General features: G+C 38.7%; 1 protein-coding gene across 1 annotated transcript in view; it reads right to left on the reverse strand.

The window, feature by feature from the left end:
* The window catches only part of OTUD7A (OTU deubiquitinase 7A), a 100,511-nt gene that overhangs the window by 41,854 nt on the left and 45,668 nt on the right, over positions 1 to 12,989 (reverse strand). The window contains exon 5 of the mRNA XM_030955519.1: positions 589 to 721. The gene's annotated coding sequence lies outside the window, so the exon portion shown is untranslated. The remainder of the gene's footprint in view (positions 1 to 588; positions 722 to 12,989) is intronic.

The following is a 12,989-nucleotide window of genomic DNA, read 5'->3' on the forward strand; positions in this document are numbered from 1 at the left end:
AAGTCAGCCTTGCATGAGAAGTGACCCACTCGGGCTTGTGGGCACCACGAGCAGCCTTCAGCTCCACAGCCACCACCACCAGCTGAACCCCTCGCAGTTCTGCTTTTTGAGCTCTTTACCCCTCTGTTTCTCCACTGCGACGTCTGAAATCAATCGTCATAGCAACAGGAGGCTGAGCCTTCATTTGCACGGCAGACCAGCGCCCCGATCAGCCGCAGTCACCGGGGCCTCACCCCGCTGCGCGGAGCCCGCTCCTGAGGGGACACCCGGCTGACACCGCAGCGGCGGGCTCAGCCCAAGCCCTGCCCTGAGGGGACAAGCCGGGTGACACCCAGGTGACACCGGAGCCGCGGGCTCAGCCCAAGCCCTGCCCTGAGGGGACAAGCCGGGTGACACCCAGGTGACACCGGAGCCGCGGGCTCAGCCCAAGCCCCGCCGGCACTCCCCGCCTGCTCTGGCGCCGCTCTAGAACCACGAGCGGCTTCAGCAAAGCCGCCCTGCCCAGATTAGAGCTCCCGGGTCCCGAGCTGTAAATAGACACACACAGCTGATTAAAGCTACCATTAAGCAAGGGTTAATTTGACTCACAATAGACTTTAAATAAGAGTTCCTTGAGGCAGGTGTTGGATGGGTGTTATGCTGCTGGGTTTTGGTGAGGAAAAGAATCCATTTTTGCCACAGTAGAAGGTATGAATAAGCAAAATTTTGTCCCCTGAGAAATCTGGAAGAAAAAAGAACAGTGTAATTAATCATTACACTTCTGCTATTTGAATAATAATAATTGCCAAAATGGTCTTTACCTTTGACCTTAGAAGCCTAATGGATATTTCTCTTAATACAGATAAATTACCACATACAGTAATTTGCATTAAGAATGCAAAATTCTTGGGCACAACCCAGACAATTAATAAAAAAAGAATTATGAATGTACAAAAATATCCTACATGAGAGAGAGCAACATTTCAAGCAACTTGCACTTGGAATTTCTTTTAAGACTTCTTTGTCCCAAGACTCGTCAAATACAGCTTTGAAAGTTTTCTTCTCTTAAGCTTCCAAAATCTGAAGCAATGAACTAATGAAGAGATATCCAGAAGGCTCAAGCAGGATAGCCACTCTTTTTGATGAAAATAAAGAGACAAGCACACGAAGAAAGAAGGAATACCATTTCATAGGGTCTATTTATTTTTAAAAGATACAGCAGTTCCCTTTCCATATAATCTACTCCCATCTCCCAAGAATAAATCCTGTGGCTTGCAAATGCAGAATCCAATTACTATAAGCTTCACCTTATTATTCTAAAAGGCATTTACAATCAGTTTTATTGTTTCTGGTTTTTTAATCCATTCACAAAACGCATACAGTTGTAACTAGGCTCAACCCCACTAAAATCAGGATTTAACAGCCCAAATCTTTTTATGATGGAAAACATTCCTTCTGATAATGCTTTTAAAACAGGCAAAACTATAACAAGGTCCACAATGTTATGAGTTTTTGAGAATTAGGATATATAAAACAGAACATAACATTATTTCTTGCTATTTCCTAAAATACATACACAAGTAACCAAATCTCAGTAGATAATAGTTCCTATGCAAAAACTCCCAAATGTCTGTGTGACAGCTCAGCTGTAACATGAGTTAAGTACCTCAATTAACAAGTATTAACTTACCCAACTCTTAACTCATGTGCATGTGAACTAACATACAGGAGTTAATAAGAGTCCTACCTTTTTTTTTTCTTCACTATGGCATATTTTCATGCAAGAACAAATAATATGACCAAAGTATTATCTTCAGTTCTTTTTTGGAGATCACTTATGGATGTAGCACACCACAGATACTCTCACACTGAAGCAGATTATTTCAAAATTTGTAACATCATAAAAAGCTTAATTCCATACATTGCAAAGGAAATGCAGTCAAACCACATTCGCCTGTGACCCACTCTTTATCACCCTCAGGGAACTTAAAAATAACGGTAAAACCCTCAACTTACAGAAGCAACTTTAAATAACTCTTAACACTTTCAACGGTACTTGGACGGCAGGGGATAGAAATAATCATCAAGTGTGAATATGCCTCCACATTTCCAGCTATACAATATTCACAAACTGAAATATCCACACTAAGAAACTCCCCTTAGCTTCGGGAAATAACTAAAAACTCTGATATCCAGCCCTCAAAACTGAATGATGATGCTTCTGCTAAGGGGTTTATAACTTTTATCATTGCCCTGGAAATAAACAAGCAAAGTCGATTCCTTTTTTTCAACACATATTAACAAACAATGATCAAAACATTTTTATAGCTTTGTTCAACATATCTGCTGCACAGAGTAATAAACACTTTCCAACATTCAGCCTACTTCTGTTCAAAGAGGACTCAACTTATGTGCTTGCAGTAATTTTTTTTATTATATCACAATTTACCATTTAAAATAAAATAAAAATTATTTCATTTAGCTTGCAGTTGTAAATAAATTATCTAAAACATTACCCTGGATACTGTAATGATCAGGACACAAGGACATAGCACACATACTCAAAACTCTTTTCAGCCTTTCTCACACGTGCATTGGAGCTTCAGCAGTTTAAGATCAACCCTAAGTACTGCTTACTCTGCTGTATTCCCCTGTAAAGTGGGCCAAGAAACCAAGCAATCCTCCCTATATGACCCCAACTTGGTATGTGACAAACTACATGTAGATATAAAAGCTCAGAATAAAATTATCATGAGATATGAAAAGGTTCAGGATGGAATTTCAATTGCAATTCTTTCATCATTCTGAGCAGAAATTTTGAATTTATCTTTTTACCTTTGGATGGTCCCTGTAACAGCTTCTGTGTGAAGTTAGCACAGAAAATGAAACGCAGATTGAAGATGCAACATACGTACTGCAAACCAAACAACTCCATCTCCAACAGGTCTTTGAAGGTAAGAGTCTGAGACAGAATCAACTGAGGCCAGAGATCAGAGATGTTCTCTGTTCAGAATGAATATCCACATTAACTCTCATTTTCCCCCTTTTTTATCTGACATTTCAAAGCAGTCACTAACAAAGAGCTGAAGAAGCTTCCTCCACTCAGTTTCTAGAAATACCTCAATTCTCTCCCAAGATTCTCATGCACTGTTATGAACAGAATTTAGTTAAACTCCATTTCTATAGAGAAAAAAAAAACAAAGTTACAAAATCTTTAGACCTGGAGTTACTGCGGCAGTGTTACTTGTTATGTTAATTACAAGTTGTTAGAGTTAATCGTTCTCTTTGACCCTAGCCAGGGCAAGTTGATAGCTCCTTTTGTATTGGTGAAGTCCTGCCTAAGGCAAAAGTGTACCCCTCCCCAGACAGTGGGAGAAAAGGACATTGCAATATGTAGATTTCGGAACCAAAGTGTACTCTGGGAAGTGCTGAACTTATAAAAACCCCAAAAAAACCGAGCCAATTGTAAAATTGAGAAATTAGAGTGATTCGTGGACGTGAGGAACAGAGTGCTGGACCTGCAGAGATATTGGGAGACCTTTGTACCCCTCGCCCTGACTAAAGAAGCTACCTGGGACCGGGACCTGGAGCCAGGAAGCAGGTGAAAGTGAAAAACACCGGAGTCCTTGCCCAGAAGCTCCCGTGAAGATTAGACCCCCAGCTCTACCCGACGGGGACAAAGCTGCGCATATCCTCATCCTCTGAGCCACGCTGGGAAGAAAACGGAGACTGCAGACCCGTCGAGCTTCCCAATCTTGAGCTGATGACTTTTAATAAAGGCATTAAAAGGAGAAAAGTCTTCTGCCCTGTTTATTTCATGCACTGCTTGTTCTGAACTCAAAAGGGGTTCCATTTTCCACTTCTGACACAGGATTCAGATACTTCCTACAATTTTCTCAGCAGCTTAGGATCAGCTGCACAGTGCTGAAAACCTCTGCCCATACTCTGTTAAATGTGGATCAGCATCTCCCCAAGCATGAGCATATCTCAAGTGTGTGCTTGCTTCCATTATTTCTGTTACATATATGAACACTGAACTAGCTGTAAGTCCAGACATAAATCATCCCCTTCTGTAGCATCAGCATTGTGCTTCAGTTCTGTCAAGACTTGGCTTCTTCAGTGCAAGTTCTACATTCAGTACAAGGCCTTGCCCACTGCTCATTGGTTCTTTGCAATTATTTAATTTAGCTCAAGCAACACATGAGGGAAATTTATCTCTAATAAGAGGGAAGTAATAACATTCAAGAAATAAAAACAAGACTGCCAAGGGGCTTCCATGATAAAGATGGCCCCTATTGGTACTGGTCTTCTTAAGGACAAAGGACAAGTACCAAAGAAATGATAATTTATTCTAGCCATGGAACTGTGTCTATCTGTGTTCTGCAGATGTCTATGTTGAAAACAATAGGGGGGAAGGATACAAAATTTGACATACAGCATCTGTCTACAGCTCAGCTACAGAAGATTCATGACTAGCTAATGTTTCATGTTCTTGCAGATCTGTGACAGCTGTCATTCCCCAGAGTAAGGCAGCACCTCAATGATCTAACTTTTCAAAGACAAGTTCTTGAACACAGTCTGAAGTGCTGGCACAAATTCAGGTTTGTTTTTTTTTTCCTGAACCTTCATCACTTGAAATCTCTTTATAATCACTGCATGAGAAACACTTATTGCTTTATCTATGTCCTAAGTATGTAGAGTCCGTCACAAGTTACTGATGAAGAAAACAATTTCTCCTCCTGCTAGAAAAGTCTTACTGTGACCAGTGTTCTTGCATGTGAACACATTTCTCCCCTTCCCAGCTTATGCCAGTTTGACTCAGAAAATGTGTGCAGTGGTGTCGCAGACATCTTTTCATTAAAAATCTTTCCCTAAGATTTTTCTTGCTGAGAAGCTGAGAGGATTCAGGAACAAAATGTAAACAATGGTTATCTGCTGCAGTGGACTGCAACAGGTCCATCTGGTCTCATCTGCTTGTTTGTAATTAATGGCCAATCACAGCAGAGCTGACTCGGACAGAGAGTCTGAGGCAGCTGCCTTTGTTATCATTCTATTCTTTTCTATTCTTAGCTTAGCTAGCCTTCTGAGATGAAACCTTTTCTTCTATTCTTTTTATTATAGTTTTAATGTAATATATATCATAAAATAATAAATCAAGCCTTCTGTAACATGGAGTCAAGATTCTCATCTCTTCCCTCACCTGAAAACCCCTGTGAACACCATCACACAGTGGATTGAGCTGACAGGGATATGAAGGCAGAAGCTTAAAGGACATCAAAAGTGTTAGCAAAATGAGCTCTGTATAAATAGTCTTGCTGATACAAGTCTCCAAGCATCCTTTATCTTCTTGTACACAGAGATTAGAGGAAAGCTCAAATGCTTAATTGTATGTCAAGTGCACTGTCAGCAATTAAAGGTTCAGTATAGTCTTTAAAAATGGAGTCTGGAGCACATCCCTGCCTTTATGGAGACAATTCAGCTGCTGTTTTAAACACAAGGCTTGACTGTCTGTTACTCCGCACGTGACATTGTTCCTTACATCAAGGCAAAACACATACTGGTGATTTTTTCACATTCCTCTTAAAAATACTGATGCTCTCAATCGGTAAATCCCACAGCTTCAGTGACAGACTGATGAGAAAGTTCTCTCTCGTACAGGCACCCTAAAAAACAGCAGCAGGATTGAACTTCTGAAATTCAGATTATGTGCAAAAATCAAGTCCTTGTAAGTCTTTAGGTGCATGTAAGTTAGAAAGAATAGCAAGCTATGAGCAGGCATTTGTGTAACATGCTGGAATTCATCAGAAGCTGGAATATCAGCTCAGTGTGTGCTGAGCTGAATGATCTCCAGCAGGGAAGAACACACACACCATGCAGCAAAACAGAACTGGGGAATTTCCCCCCAACCCTGAGACTCCCACCCTTGTTTCTGTGAAACATGATGTTCCTCAGTTACCACATTCAGTTTAGAAAATGAAACTAAGAAGAATAGAAGACTTAATTCCCTTTTATCCTTAAAAACCCCTATAATTTAATATAATCTCCAAGACTTTAAAACAGATAGAGATACAAATGAGGAAATAAATATTTCAGACATGGCATCTAGAATGATTCATTTCACAACATTTTGGAGATTTAGAATATAAGTATAGCAACTGTGTGTTTCACTTAGACTACATAAGTAATTGAAAAGTCCTGCAGTAGGAAACTCATTTGGTGAAATGAATGTAAAATTACCTAATATTAAGAATGGTTGTTCATTAAAAATTAAAAAAACATGCCCTAAACAGTAAAAAAACCCAAACCTTTCATTTAGTCAAATCAATTGGGTTACACAGACTTAGCTTTCTCCAGCCATATATAAGCTTTAACTACCTCTACAGTTATGATTTTTCCTGTAATTCAAGCAATATGAAAAATAATAATTAATAGGAAATACTCAGGCTAAACAAGGAGAACTAAATGCTGATGAAACAAGGGAAGTGTTATAAGGAAACATGCACCAGAATTGTACACAGAAAAGTAAGCAACAGCAACTAACAGATATTCCAAGTTTGATGTTAAAATAGCCTAATTTCTGACCAAGTTCAACAGGATGGATATTCAGCATCTCTAAGAAGTAGCCCATTAGTTCTAATTGCCACTGTCATCATCATCTATTACTGCATTCTGGGGAATAGCAGGACATGGAATTAAATAGCACTGTACCAACTAGGAAATTCATAATGCCAGGAAAAAACATATGGAAAAGGCTATTGATTGCAAAATAGAGCCAGGATGGGGGAATAAACCCCTTCACCACATTGAATATTAATGTCTACAGGCAACAGCTAAAAAAAATCGAAAAAACCAGTGCCTGCATTTTTCAACTTATGTACCAAATACACATATGAAAAGAACACCTGTAAAACTAAATTAAGAACAATCTCTTCTGAAACAAACAGCTCATCATGAACTCCCAGATAGGAAAAAGAGAGGAAAATACAAAAGAATTTGCAGTCTCCTTGAGCCTTAGCTGACAAATGTGATGACAACCTCATTCTAAGGAATTAGGATATATTTGTAAAGCTTACTTCAAGCTTCAGCATATAAATATCTTTCAATTTAATCAGCTACAGAGAAAAATATTTATATATTTTTTAAAACATCTGAAATTGGATTCTGAAAGGGTTTCAGAAATACCTGTATTTTCCCCTGAACTTTGTCCTAAAAGCCATGGAAAGTTGACAGATATATTTTAAAAAATCCTTTAAGCTATCAAAAAAACTATTCTCTTTCATACATTTAATTTTTTTTTTCTTTTTAATTTTAAAGACATTGATCAAACTCTTCTGCTTTGCTGCTTATCAGAAGCCAGATGCATAGCAGAGCTGATTGGGAGTTGTTACTGATTATTTTTAGAAACAAATGTTTCAGCACTTTGGACAATACCCACTGTCAGTTTATTAGAAATTATTCAAAAATTCATGGCAGAAAATGGTTCTGCCTGACTAGAAGGGCTGCTTAGTAGCCAGAAATTCAAGGAGGAGAGAGAGAATTCTGTTACTGTTGGTTCAGAATAAAAAGTTGTGCATGTGGAACAGGAACGATTTCAATGAAGATCTTTAAGTTCATTTAGGTTTTATATGAAACAGAAATAGCTGTGTGGGAGGGAGAGAAAGAGAGAAAATTACAATTATATGCAGGGAGTTGGTCCCACAACAACAGATCAGTAGTGTTTGGAAGACACATGCTCAACAGACAGACAAGACTATAAAGCACACAAAAGGAATTTTAAAAAACCCCAACAAACCCCGCCAAAAACAAATAAGCAAAACAAAACCCCCAAAACCAAAACAAACCCCTCCAGCCCCCCAAAACAAAAAACCCAACCAAGAAAAAAAAAAAAAACAACAACCAAAAAAAAAAAAAAAAAAAGAGTTGGCTTGAAACCATGTTCTTCCATCACCTGCAAAAAACCCAACTATGTGAGCTTTTCAAATTGGTGGCTTAAGGAGTGACCAACCACAGTGTAAGAAGCAGAACTCCCATTTTCCCTGCTTAGCTTTGCAGAAAGCCATTTGAAACAATGATGGCTTTATTTTTTATGTCAGTCACTTTGCACTAAACCAATCAGGCAGGCAGTGTGTGCTGCTGTGATGGTTTAACCCCAGCCAGCAGCCCAGCCCCAAGCAGCTCCTCAGCCACTCCCCCTCCAGCAGGACCAGCATGAGAACTGGTAAAGGTAAAAGCTGGAAAACTCCTGGGTTGAGATGAAGATAGTTTGGCAGGGAGAGCAAAGCAAAACAAGGAATCAATTCAGTGCTTCCCATGGTTGGGCAGATGTTCAGCCATCCCCAGGAGAGCAGGGCCCCAGCACACAGAATGGTGGCTGGGGGAAACAAACACTACCACTCCAAATGTCCCCTCTTCCTCCTTCTTCCCTTCTGTCACAGGGTCTGGAACATCCCTGTGGTCAGAGGGGGTCACCTGTCCTGGCTGTGTCTCCTCACAACCTCCTGTGCACCCCCAGATCCCTGCCCAGCCTAGAAGTAGGAAAAGCAGTAAAGGCCTTGGCTCTGTGCGAGCTTCACTCTGCAATGACAAAAACACCTCTATATCATATACCCTGTGTTCAGCACGAATCCAAAACACAGCCCACTACCCGACAGTGTGAAAAAAAATACCTCTAGCCCAGCCAAAACCAGCAGACACACAATATTGATTCACTTAAGTCAGCTTTTCTCTTACGTACAAATGCTTGGGAAAAACCTCTTGCTTTTCCATTTGCTGAAGCAGTGAATTACCCAGCAGTGTTCTCCATTTCATGACAGACAGAATGAGCTCATTTCTTGGAGCTGCAGTCAGTACACACTGAAAAGCAAACTATCTGTGGGGAGTTCATGATACTTGAAATGTAAAATGGTACAAGCTGAACTTTACCCAGTTGATAATAATTTGATTTTTTCAAGCACTAGTTTCAAAGTAGAAGTGGTATGTCCAGAAGAGAAGAAGGTCACCACCATCTAACAGTCAAATATTTAAACTTGGATCAGAACTAAACTCATGCCACTAGTATATGTGTTTTAATTAATATAGAAACGAATCTACTTATGTGCATTGTAAGATATGCAACTCAGAAACTACACAGCAACTACTATTTTCTTATGTATAACAAAAATATTTTCTATGATGATGATCTCTATAGATTGGAGACTTTAAATAAAAGGAAGAAAAAAAAATACCACTTCCATAAATAGATTTAATCCAAAAGAAATTTAGTTGCAAAGAACTTCTTGGGCAACTTCAAATAGTCCTGAATCTGACCTGTTAATTTTTACACAGCCTATGTGACTGAATAGCTACTCCACATATACAAATCCACATCTGCTTGATTAAATTAGTCTGTCAGTCTCCCAAAGTAAAGCCACAGCCAAATGACCCAAAGTTATACAAACCATCTCCAGCAGGAGGTTGAAAATCTGGCTCTATACCTTCTCTGTAATTCAAATGATAGAACTTAAGCTCTCAAACAGAAAGATATTCAGAACATTTATATTATAATGCAATTGGAACTTAGAGATAAGCAGTAAATGTTCCCATAACATTCTACCTCTGGAAAGTCAGACACTTAATAGAATGTCACTCCAGCCAGTGTCACCCCTGAAAGCTGACCTTGGAAATCTTCCTGTCCTGTCAGGCATTCTACAAACCACTACAAGAATTTACCAAGGGACAGATTTGCTCACACTGTTCCCAATTCTTTCCATGAACTGATCCATCTGTTAAACACTGAAATGAAGGCACACACATCTATGGGACCAAAGGTTTCAGCAAGAGCCTTTTTTTCCACACGGAGACAAAAAGGTAAGGACTGAAGCTGTGGTCTATCAGGTTTCTTACTGGAGAAACCTGGCTGAGAAAATACCTGAACTCCTGGAACTATATCACTTTGGCTTGCTAACATGGAACAGCTGCAGTGAAGGAATGTTTGCAATGGAAAGATTGTAGACAGGTCAATAGACTCACCATGCCTTGGCTGAGCAGGAAAAATGGCCAGCGTGGACAGCATGTGTTGCTCTAAAGAGTGCTGATGTGCTAAGGAAGAGCAGGGAGGAACTGCGGTCTTTTTCCTTCTCCTGCATCTGTATTTTAAACAGCCTGAAAAAAAAACCCACTGAAAACTTTTTCAGCTCCCTGCTCATTGTAGGTAGAGGCATAAAGATGAGTTTAGCTCTTATAGTACTTTTGGTCTCCCTTCTAGGCCTTGGAAACTTTCTCCTGGGCATTACTAACTGGCTATGATGTCAAACAGCACAATGTACATACCATGTACTCTGAAGAGAAATAAAGAGAAACACTAAAGCTTTATACATCATTTGCAATGTGCCACAGTGCTTCAGTGAAGATGAAATAGCCAGTATTCTTGCAGAAGGCCTTAAAAATAGAAAAAAATAGTCTTGTGATTGTGAAAGCTAGGAATGAAATTAATTACAATAGTACATCAGAAGCTTAACTAACAAGCATAAGCATGATAAGCCACATACAGTCCTGTGATGTTCCAAATTTATAAATAGCTCCAATATTTTTCAGAAATAGAAGGCAGATCTCACTGCTGAAGGCGCCAATCTCTTCAGTTTTATCTAGACCCTTCTATCTACTTTTGGTTAACACACAAGGATCAGCATGCTTCAAGGCACACTTAAAATCTATGAATTCACACATTGAATAATCCAGCTCCACGTGTAGAAAATTTATTTGGGAAATCCTATAAGCTTTGCAGGAAAATGTTCTGCAAGCAGCAGAGAGAAAGAAGCATCATTTTCTTTGGAGTTTTGTCCTTTAATACCCTAAACTTGTGCAGCCATCAGCACATCCCAGAATTAGCCCAGACACGTGCATGCACTTCTGTCAAACAGTGTAAAAAAGAAGTACCATGCTAATTTCAGGCATTTTTCTCCTTCACCAGCCAAACTTTCCCAAAAGAGACAATTGGCTTCCTCTTGGGGGGCACCTCCTTTCAGTGATGCTTTAATTGTCACAAGAATGAAAATTGTATCTAATTGTCTCATCAGAGTATTGAGCAATTCACCAGATGCTTTCAGAATTAATGAAAAAATATTAAAATGATTTCTTGTATGCAGTAAAATCTCTTAACAATTTCTGAAAAGAGTGTAAATCTCTCTTAATTTCTGCATAAAGGGAAAGATCATTCCCTCACAAAATAAAATACCTCACCATAAAAATTTATCCAGTTACTCACAGAACTTTTCAACCAAGACATTTTAATAAGAGATCCTTTTAATCCCTGCCCACTTGATAAGACATTTGGTAGTTTATTATACCAGCAGTGCACAATTATTTCTGTAACACAGCAACAATAAACAACACAAATTAAACAGTCAAATCTCAGCCTCCAGTGAAACAATATTTGGAATATAATTACATGCAGTACGCATTTTGCAAAGGATGTAGACTCAGTTTCAAATTTAGCAAAATGTGACCAGGAAATAAGAATCTGGAACTTCACCACAGTGTTTGTTTGACCCTTTTCAGCCTTGAAATTTACTATTTGCCAAATGTCGTTTCAGTTTATAGGAGTGTTAAGGCTCCTCTAGTCCTCTGTAAAGAACTGACAGCTCCATGAAGAGATGCTTTTAGAATCTTGCTGGTCTAATTTATGCTGCAACTTATTTTAGTTACTCAAAATTTTATTCTCTCTGGGTAAAGTTTCCAAATATTCTAAACATCCTTGTGAAACAAATGATGTCAGTTTTTCATGCTTTAAATACACAGAGGTAGCTCAGAAAAAATGTAAGAGGAGATGACTTACTTGGAAACAAGGTATTCCCTGTCTTCTCTATGAACTGGCTCTTCCTTCTTTTAGCAATACAAACAGTGCCAGCTTCCCCAGCCATGTGCTCTCTGCCCTTATATACATTAAAAACACTGAGAGATCAGGTATGGATAGCTTTTGTCTAATTTACGGAAATCCTTTCTGGCTTTGCAGGAGAGGTAATTCAAAACCACATGGATCTACTGATAAAATGACTCTGAACTTAGGCTGGACCATAATTTAGTTGTGCAATGCTTAAACTCTACTACAGAACACATGCAGCATCTAGAACAAATGGACATATTTATTTTGAACCATTCTGATTATACAGGTTTAACACATTCGAAATTAAAGAGTTTCTAATCACCTTCTCAAAATTAGTAATACCTCAAGAGAGACAAAGATCATGCTTTCATCATGCAGCCACTGTCTCTATTTTTGTCTGCAGACACCATGCTAATACGCACATCATATTATTAACAGCAGAACCAATGAAATAGAAATTCCCATGGACTTCATGCCAAATAACTATAAAAAGAGTGTATAAACACTATCAAAGTACCAAATACTTGAACTGTATCCTTCTACTCTCTATATTGGTAATTTTCATGGATTATGATTCTTAGATTAAGATATATTTCTGTAGAATGACGGGATCTTGCTCTGAACTGAACCAGTCCATATATTTTTAATTAAATGGTTAGATTGTCCAGTGACAACATTTTTTTAAAAGATACATTTAATTCTTTTCACCCAGGTCTAGAACTACCTACCTTGGAAAAACAGGTTTACTGTGAAAAAGAGATCTTCAAGAGAAACAAAAACTTCCTGAAATTCCATGAGAAACTACCTTGGACAGTACTGGCTAAGAGAAGAAATACACTAGCCTGAAAGGCTTTGTGAAGTTTGTGCTTTACAGACATGGATTCAGTGGTAAAAAGCAGGATTTAAACAGTTTGTGCAAAAGAGAATGAATCTAATTTCTCACTGTGGAATAGGACTTAGAAGAATTTTACTCTACTTCTAAAATATAGCAAAAGTATTTTGATTTCATGAGAACTGAGTAAATTAGTTCACACTGACAAAATAAGCGATGAAAGCTGTACAGGCATGTAGAAGAGCACTAATTGGAATGTTTATGTTTTCTACATCTCCATGTTTGCACTCAGTCACAGTATGTACCTCATGCCACAAC

Source organism: Camarhynchus parvulus, chromosome 10 (genome assembly GCF_901933205.1).
Source record: "Camarhynchus parvulus chromosome 10, STF_HiC, whole genome shotgun sequence".
Lineage (NCBI taxonomy): Eukaryota > Metazoa > Chordata > Aves > Passeriformes > Thraupidae > Camarhynchus > Camarhynchus parvulus.